The sequence below is a fragment of the Triticum aestivum genome, chromosome 4B, assembly GCF_018294505.1.
Source record: "Triticum aestivum cultivar Chinese Spring chromosome 4B, IWGSC CS RefSeq v2.1, whole genome shotgun sequence".
NCBI classification, from domain to species: domain Eukaryota; kingdom Viridiplantae; phylum Streptophyta; class Magnoliopsida; order Poales; family Poaceae; genus Triticum; species Triticum aestivum.
Window position 1 is genome coordinate 259,557,318 of NC_057804.1, and position 8,712 is coordinate 259,566,029.

Sequence of the window (8,712 nt, forward strand, 5' to 3'; positions counted from 1 at the left end):
GACTTGCCTCACTAGGGTAGATCTTCACGAAGTAGGCGATCTCCTTGCCCTTACAAACTCCTTGGTTCAACTCCACAATCTTGTCGGAGGCTCCCAAGTGACACCTAGCCAATCTAGGAGACACCACTCTCCAAGAAGTAACAATTGGTGTGTTGATGATGAACTCCTTGCACTTGTGCTTCACATGATAGTCTCCCCAACACTCAACTCTCCCTCACAGGATTTGGATTTGGTGGAAAGAAGATTTGAGTGGAAAGCAACTTGGGGAAGGCTAGAGATCAAGATTCATATGGTAGGAATGGAATATCTTGACCTCAACACAAGTGTAGGTGGTTCTCTCTCAGAAAATGTAGGTTGGAAGTGTAGGCATGTTCTGATGGCTCTCTCCACGAATGAAGAGTGGGTGGAGGGGTATATATAGCCTCCACACAAAATCTAACCGTTACACACAACTTACCAATCTCGGTGGGACCGAATCGTCAAACTCGGTCGGACCGATTCAGCAAATAATGTGACCGTTAGGATTTTCGGTGGGACCGACATGCAACTCGGTAGGACCGATATGATTAGGGTTAGGGCATAATGTAATCTTGGTGAGGCCGATTACACAAACTTGGTGGGACCGATTTTGGTAATAAGCTAACCAGAGAGTTGGTCAGGCAAACTCGGTGGGACCGATTCGCTCATCTCGGTTGGACCGAAATATTACGAATAGGAATAGAGAGTTTGCATTGTAATCTCGGTAGGACCGATTACACAAACTCGGTGAGACCAATTTTGGTAATAGATACATACAGAGAGATTACAATCCCATCTCGGTGAAACCGAGATCCCTATCGGTGAGACCGATTTGCCTAGGGTTTGTGGCAGTGGCTATGACATCTGAACTCGGTGGCGCCTGATAGGAAGAATCGGTGAGGCCGAGTTGGACTTTTGGTTTAGGTCATATGTGGATGTGAGAAGGTAGTTGAGGGCTTTGGAGCATATCACTAAGCACTTTGAGCAAGCAAGCCATTAAGCAACACCTCATCCCCTCGTGATAGTATTGGCGTTTCCTATAGACTCAATGTGATCTTGGATCACTAAAAATAGAAAATGTAGAGTCTTGTGCTTTGAGCTTGAGCCAATCCTTTGTCCTTAGCATCTTGAAGGGGTTCCCCATCCTCTAGTCTGTGCCACTTCATTGTTGAACTTATCTGAAACATATAAGGTAAAAGTGTTAGTCCAACAAGAGATATGTTGACATTATTACCAAAATCACCCAGGGAGCACTTGTGCTTTCAATCTCCCCCTTTTTGGTAATTGATGACAACATACATCAAAGCTTTAGATAAAGATATAGAGAATAACCAGTAAAGCTTTGGAAAGACATGTAACATGCATAGGCTCCCCCTACATGTATGCAATCATGTAAATATGGAATATAGGAGCATGTGAATGCATAAGCATGACAGAGTAAGCAATGTGTTACATGTATCTTGGCTATATGCATCAGAGCAAATGCTGTGAATATGGGAAATGTACCTTCATGCTCATGAGTCCTTCTTGCAAACAGTATTTACATCAGCAAGAATTCCTCATACACATGACTATGATGCATATACTTACCTTGTGGTCTTGAGTTGGCTTAGGATGGAATGAACCTGCATAAACAAGGTTAGATAACACATATACACCTACTGGCCATAGCAAACAAAAGAAACCACAAGAGTACCAAGACTGGGATGACATGTAGAGAGTGTGTACTGAGTACCACATTGAACATAGGCATGTCCCCAAAGGTAAAGATGTGCAATGAATTCAAGGATTTCCTTCCCTTAGATGTCTTGCTCCCCCTGAATCTAGCATGGGATATTGGGAGAAGATGGGGAACAGAAAATTAGAGCTCAAAGAAAATAAACAGAGCTAATGCAAGCAAGCCAATATGAACATGTCTTTCCCCTCTTAAAGACACGTGACTTCTCTCCTCTTGAACACCAAGCATCTGGGGTCCTTGATGATTACTCTCTCTCCCCTATAGATATGATTAAGCTTTGATGTGATCTCTCTCTCCCCCTTTGACATCAATTTCCAAGAAGGGTTCTTCTGGATATTTGTTTCAAATGGGTTTGGTCCTTGAGTCACAGAACAAAGCAGCAAGTTGAATGTGATGCTGGTAGAGGACAAGATTCATTGAGTGAAGCTGGATCAAAAAGAATGCAGAAACAAGTGGCAAGGTGTCTTTCCTGTAGTGAAATCGGTGGCTCCGAGTTTTATGCTTTGGTTGCACCAAAAGGGTTTGGTTAGACCGAAAACAACAGACCGGTGTGACCGAGTTCATCACAGAGAAAACACTTGTCACCTCAGCTCACTAGACAAGTAAGATCTCACAAGGATTTGCAAGGAATTAACTGAAAGATTTGCAATGAATTGGATGCAGGGAATGCAGAACAGAAAAAATAAAAGAAATCTAGATGAAGAAGTTTTTTTTGTTTGTTTTGAAAGGGGAAGCAAATATGCATGAGATAAATGCAGGAGCACAGAAAAGAACACACGAGAACTTCATCTAGAATTGGTCGGCGACAAAGTCACCTATGTTAGAGTATACTGACTTGGGAGTCAAGTGAGATCACTTGATCATAGGTCATACTCATCATTTAAGCTCAAAATGGGGTTACCATTTTTCGTTTAAGCATCTTGATGTATTCACATCTTGTCGAGTTGCTTTGACTCATGACTTGGAGTAAAGCTTCTCTAAGATGGAATAACATACCTTGGGTGGTGGTGTTGATCGTGATCATGTAGTTGAACTTATGTGGGTTGCTCAAGGTTGATGTAGCTCATCAAGAGTTGGGAGCACCACTTGGAATTTGAGTTCATCTACCTACATGGGTTAGTTTTTGCAAGGAAGAGCACTTGTGTATCCAAAATGACAATCATGAAACTCAACATAGAATTTGTCAAAGGATATGTTTGAATGGTTTCGTGCTTCCTTGTCTTCAACCACCATTGTGTAGAGACTTGGTGATGTAGAGATTGCTCAAGATGTGAGTGAGTTGCAATCTCATAGATTTAGATTCATCCAAGTACCTACACGGGTTAGATAACATGCAAGGTGCAAATATATCCAAGACATAAGATTATCATCATAAGAGAAATATCAAGGATTAGTCATAGGCTCATGTCTTGCATGTATCAAATGGAGTTCCTACTCCAAGTTTGAAGCATCAATGATGTTCAATTCACCTCTTAACCTGCAAAACACTTTCTCATCAAGTGGTTTAGTGAATATATCCGCTAATTGATTTTCGGTTTGAACATGCTTAAGATTAATGTCCCCTTTGGCAACATGATCTCGAATGAAATGATGACGAACTTCAATATGCTTAGTTCGAGAATGTTGCACGGGATTGTGAGCAATCTTGATAGCACTTTCATTGTCACAAAGTAATGGAACATGTTTCACATATATCCCATAATCTTTAAGAGTTTGGGTCATCCAAAGTAATTGAGCACAACATGAACCAGCGGCAATGTATTCCGCTTCGGCGGTGGATAAGGATACCGAGTTTTGTTTCTTGGAAGACCAAGACACAAGAGATCTACCAAGAAATTGACAAGTACCCGAAGTGGACTTTCTATCAACCTTGTCACCGGCATAGTCCGAGTCGGAGTAGCCAACAAGATTGAAAGAGGCCCTCTTTGGATACCAAATGCCAAAATTTGGTGTATGGATTAAGTATCTCACTATCCTTTTCACGGCCTTAAGATGACATTCTTTAGGAGCGCTTGATATCGTGCACACATGCACACACTTAGCATAATATCGGGACGTGAAGCACATAGATATAACAATGAACCAATCATAGAGCGATAAACCTTTTGATCAACCGGTTCACCATCTTTGGTCAAATCAAGATGTCCACTAGTAGGCATGGGTGTAGTCATACCTTTGCATTCTTGCATATTGAACTTCTTGAATAAGTCCTTGGTGTACTTTGTTTGAGAGACAAAGGTACCTTCCTTAGTTTGCTTGATTTGCAAACCGAGAAAGAATTTGAGTTCACTCATCATCGACATCTCAAACTTCTCCGACATTAGCTTTCCAAACTTTTCACTAAAGTGAGGGTTAGTTGAACCAAATATAATATCATCAACATAGATTTGGCATACAAATAGTTCTCCATTAACCCTTTTAGTAAAAAGAGTAGAATCAATTTTTCCAATTTCAAAGCCTTTTTCAATAAGGAACTTGGTCAAGCATTTATACCACGCTCTAGGAGCTTGTTTAAGACCATAAAGAGCTTTGTGAAGTTTGTAAACATGATTAGGTTTCTTAGGATTGACAAAGCCAGGAGGTTGCTTAACATAAACTTCCTCCTCTATTTCACCATTTAGAAAAGCACTTTTAATGTCCATTTGGTACAAGGTGATATCATGGTGATTAGCATAGGCAAGTAAGATGCGAATGGACTCAAGTCTAGCAACGGGGGCATATGTCTCACCATAGTCCATACCTTCGACTTGAGTGTAGCCTTGGGCGACGAGACGTGCTTTGTTGCGAACTACTTGTCCATATTCATCTTGCTTGTTGCGAAACACCCATTTGGTACCGATGATGTTGTGGTTGTTGTCGGGCTTCTCAACCAATGTCCAAACTTGATTTCTCTCAAAGTTGTGTAGCTCTTCATGCATGGCATTTGTCCAATCCGAATCTTCCAATGCTTCTTTAACCTTCATAGGTTCAATGCTAGAGATGAATGAATAGTGTTCACAAAAGTTAGCTAAACGAGTTTTAGAGCGAGTGATTCTCCCGGTTTGGATATCATTGCAGATTTGCTCGACGGGATGGTCTTTAGCAATTCTTGCTCGAACTCGTGAAAGCTTTGGCTTGGATCTTGGTGGAACATCTTCTTCGTCTTGTTCTTCTTCTTGGCCTTCTTCGTTGTTGACGTTGTCATTCTCTTGTCGTGGTGGAGAAGGAGGTTGTTGACGTTCATCTTGGTGTACTTCCTCGTTTTCTTCATCTTGGTGTGTCCCGCTTGTGGATGCTTCCGTATCAACTCTTGGTTCACCTTGTCGTGAGGTAGAAGCTTCCACTTGGACGGACGAGGTACTCTCCTTCACCTCCGTTGGACGAATCTTGCCAATAGACAAGTCTTGGATTGCTTCCGAGGGGTCTTTGTCTCGTACATCAATTGGCAATTGCTCTACTTGAGAGCCGTTGGATTCATCGAACTTCACATCTACCGTCTCCTCAACCTTCCGGGTGAAATTGATGTAGACACTGTAAGTGTGAGAGTTTGATCCATAACCAAGTGGGAAACCTTCATGAGACTTAGGAGCAAATTTAGAACGGCGATGGTTATCAAGAATGTGGCACTTTCAGTCGAATACTCGAAAGTATCCAACTTGGGGTTTGTTACCGGTGAGGAGCTCGTATGCCGTCTTGCCGAGTAGCTTGTGGAGATACAAGTGATTTGTCACGTGACAAGCTGTCTCAACCGCTTCTGTCCAAAAGTGCTTCAGCGTCTTGTACTCATCAAGCATCGGTCTTGCCATTTCGATGAGCGTCCGGTTCTTCCTCTCAACAACTCCATTTTGTTGAGGAGTGTACGTAGCCGAGAACTCATGTGAAATTCCTTCTTTGTCAAGAAAGGTGTCCACATTTGCGTTCTTGAACTCCGTTCCGTTGTCGCTGCGAACCTTCTTGATCTTCACTTCAAATTGATTTTGGGCCTTCCTAGCGAAGTTTTTGAAGATCTTTTGGACATGCGAATTATCATCGAGAAAGAACACCCACGTAATTCTTGAAAAATCATCAACTATAACTATACCAAAAAAAATTCCTCCGAGACTTTTGTAGGCATTGGGACCGAAAAGATCCATATGAAGTAGCTCGAGTGGCCTCCTTGTAGTCATGATGTTCTTCACGGGATGCCTTCCTCCAACTTGTTTACCTGCTTGACAAGCGCTGCAAAGTCTATCCTTATCAAATATGACATCGTTAACGCCAAGGATATGATTTCCTTTAATAAGCTTGTCAAGGTTTCTCATGCCCACATGACCTAATCATCTATGCCATAACCAACCTTTAGAGGATTTAGCGATAAAGCAAGTTCTAGGTTGAGCTTTTTTAGTGAAATCAACAATGTATAGGTCACCTCTATGTATACCGGTAAAGACCATTTTATGATTATCTCTATGAAACACTTGGCAATCTACTTCAGTAAATAGGACATTGAAACCGAAATCAGCAAGTCTAGATACTGAAAGTAAATTGTAGCCAAGAGATTCAACGAGCATGACATTTTGTATGGAGCTATCATGTGATATGGCCACCTTACCGAGGCCAACCACCTTACCCTTTGAGTTATCACCAAAGGTGACATACTTTTGAGGGTCGTCATTTTCAGCAAGCTCACGAAACATATCTTTATCTCCGGTCATGTGATCGGTACATCCACTATCAAGAACCCATTCCTTTCCTCCTGCCATATATCCCCAAAGATTTTCCATAAGACCAAAGTGTCTCATTGCATCATCAAGATCAAAGTCACTATCATCATCCTCATCATAGTATCCATGTTCAACATCGTCATGTGGTGGATCATATCCTAGAGAGGGTGATTCATTAGAGTGAGTTTGACAATGATCTTCTTTATCAATTTTAATAGCTTAGGAAATAATATCACTAATAATTCCAACATCTCCTTTGGCACGCGTAAGGTTTGTAAGCTCAAATAGACAATCACCAAATATAGGATCATTGGAATTCATCTTACTCAAGGCAATAGACTTATGGAGAATTTCATCTAGATTTTTCAAGGAATAATTTGGAAAACGTTCCTCAAGAAATTTCCATATAGTGTAGGCACACTCAAGAGTAGGCAAACATCCAATCAAGTTTCTAGGCAAGCCTCTAGTGATAAGATTAATAGTTCTAAGATTGTGAATCATGTCAATTGACTCATCAAGGGTAGGATGCATAGGATCAACATGAGGTGCACAAGGGCTAGCAATGTACTTGTTCAAATGATATTCATTGAAAATCACAAGCATCTCATTTTTCCACTCATGAAAGTACTCCCCATCAAGTATAGGCACTCTATGTCTAAGACTCCCCAAAGTAGACTCATCCATCTTCCTCCAATGGTGTTTAAACCAAGGCAATGGAGACCAAAGCTCTGATACCAATTGAAAGGATCGAGAAGAGGTGTCTAGAGGGGGGTGATTAGACACTAAGTGACAAAACTTGCAGTTTTTAATTTCTTTAAGTTTAAGTGGAGTTTTGGCACAAGTTTAACAATCACAATACATATCAAGCAAGTATGCAAAGAGTATATGAGCACCGGAAAGTAAAGCATGCAACTTGCAAGAATGTAAAGGGATGGGATTGGAGTGTGCAAATGCAATTGGAGACACGGATGTTTTTGTCATGGTTCTGATAGGTGGTGCTATCGTACATCCACATTGATGGAGAATTCAACCCACGAAGGGTAACGGCTGCGCGAGTACACGGAGGGCTCCACCCACGAAGGGTCCACGAAGAAGCAACCTTGTCTATCCCACCATGGTCGTCGCCCACGAAGGACTTGCCTCACTAGGGTAGATCTTCACTAAGTAGGCGATCTCCTTGCCCTTACAAACTCCTTGGTTCAACTCCACAATCTTGCCGGAGGCTCCCAAGTGACACCTAACCAATCTAGGAGACACCACTCTCCAAGAAGTAACAAATGGTGTGTTGATGATGAACTCCTTGCTCTTGTGCTTCAAATGATAGTCTCCCCAACACTCAACTATCTCTCACAGGATTTGAATTTGGTGAAAAGAAGATTTAAGTGGAAAGCAACTTGGGGAAGGCTAGAGATCAAGATTCATATGGTAGGAATGGAATATCTTGACCTCAACACAAGTGTAGGTGGTTCTCTCTCAGAAAATGTAGGTTGGAAGTGTATGCATGTTCTGATGGCTCTCTCCATGAATGAAGAGTCGCTGGAGGGGTATATATAGCCTCCACACAAAATCTAACCGGTACAAACAACTTACCAATCTCGGTGGGACCGAATCGTCAAACTCGGCCGGACCGATTCAACTAATAATGTGATCGTTAGGATTTTTGGTGGGACCGACATGCAACTCGGTAGGACCGATATGGTTAGGGTTAGGGAATAACGTAATCTCGGTGAGGCCGACAACACAAACTCGATGGGACCGATTTTCGTAATAAGATAACCAGAGAGTTGGTCAGGCAAACTCAGTGGGACCGATTCTCTCATCTCGGTTGGACCAAAATGTTATGAAGAGGAACAGAGAGTTTGCATTGTAATCTCGGTAGGACCAATTACACAAACTCGGTGAGACCGATTTTGGTAATAGATACATACAAAGAGATTACAATCCCATCTCGGTGAAACCGAGATCCCTATCGGTGAGACTGATTTGCCTAGGGTTTGTGGCAGTGGCTATGACATCTGAACTCGGTGGCGCCGGATAGGAAGAATTAGTGAGGCCGAGTTCGACTTTTGGTTTAGGTCATATGTGGATGTAAGAAGGTAGTTGAGGGCTTTGGAGCATATCACTAAGCACTTTGAGCAAGCAATCCATTAAGCAAGACCTCATCCCCTCTTGATAGTATTGGCTTTTCCTATAGACTCAATGTGATCTTGGATCACTAAAAATAGAAAATGTAGAGTCTTGTGCTTTGAGCTTGAGCCAATCCTTTGTCCTTAG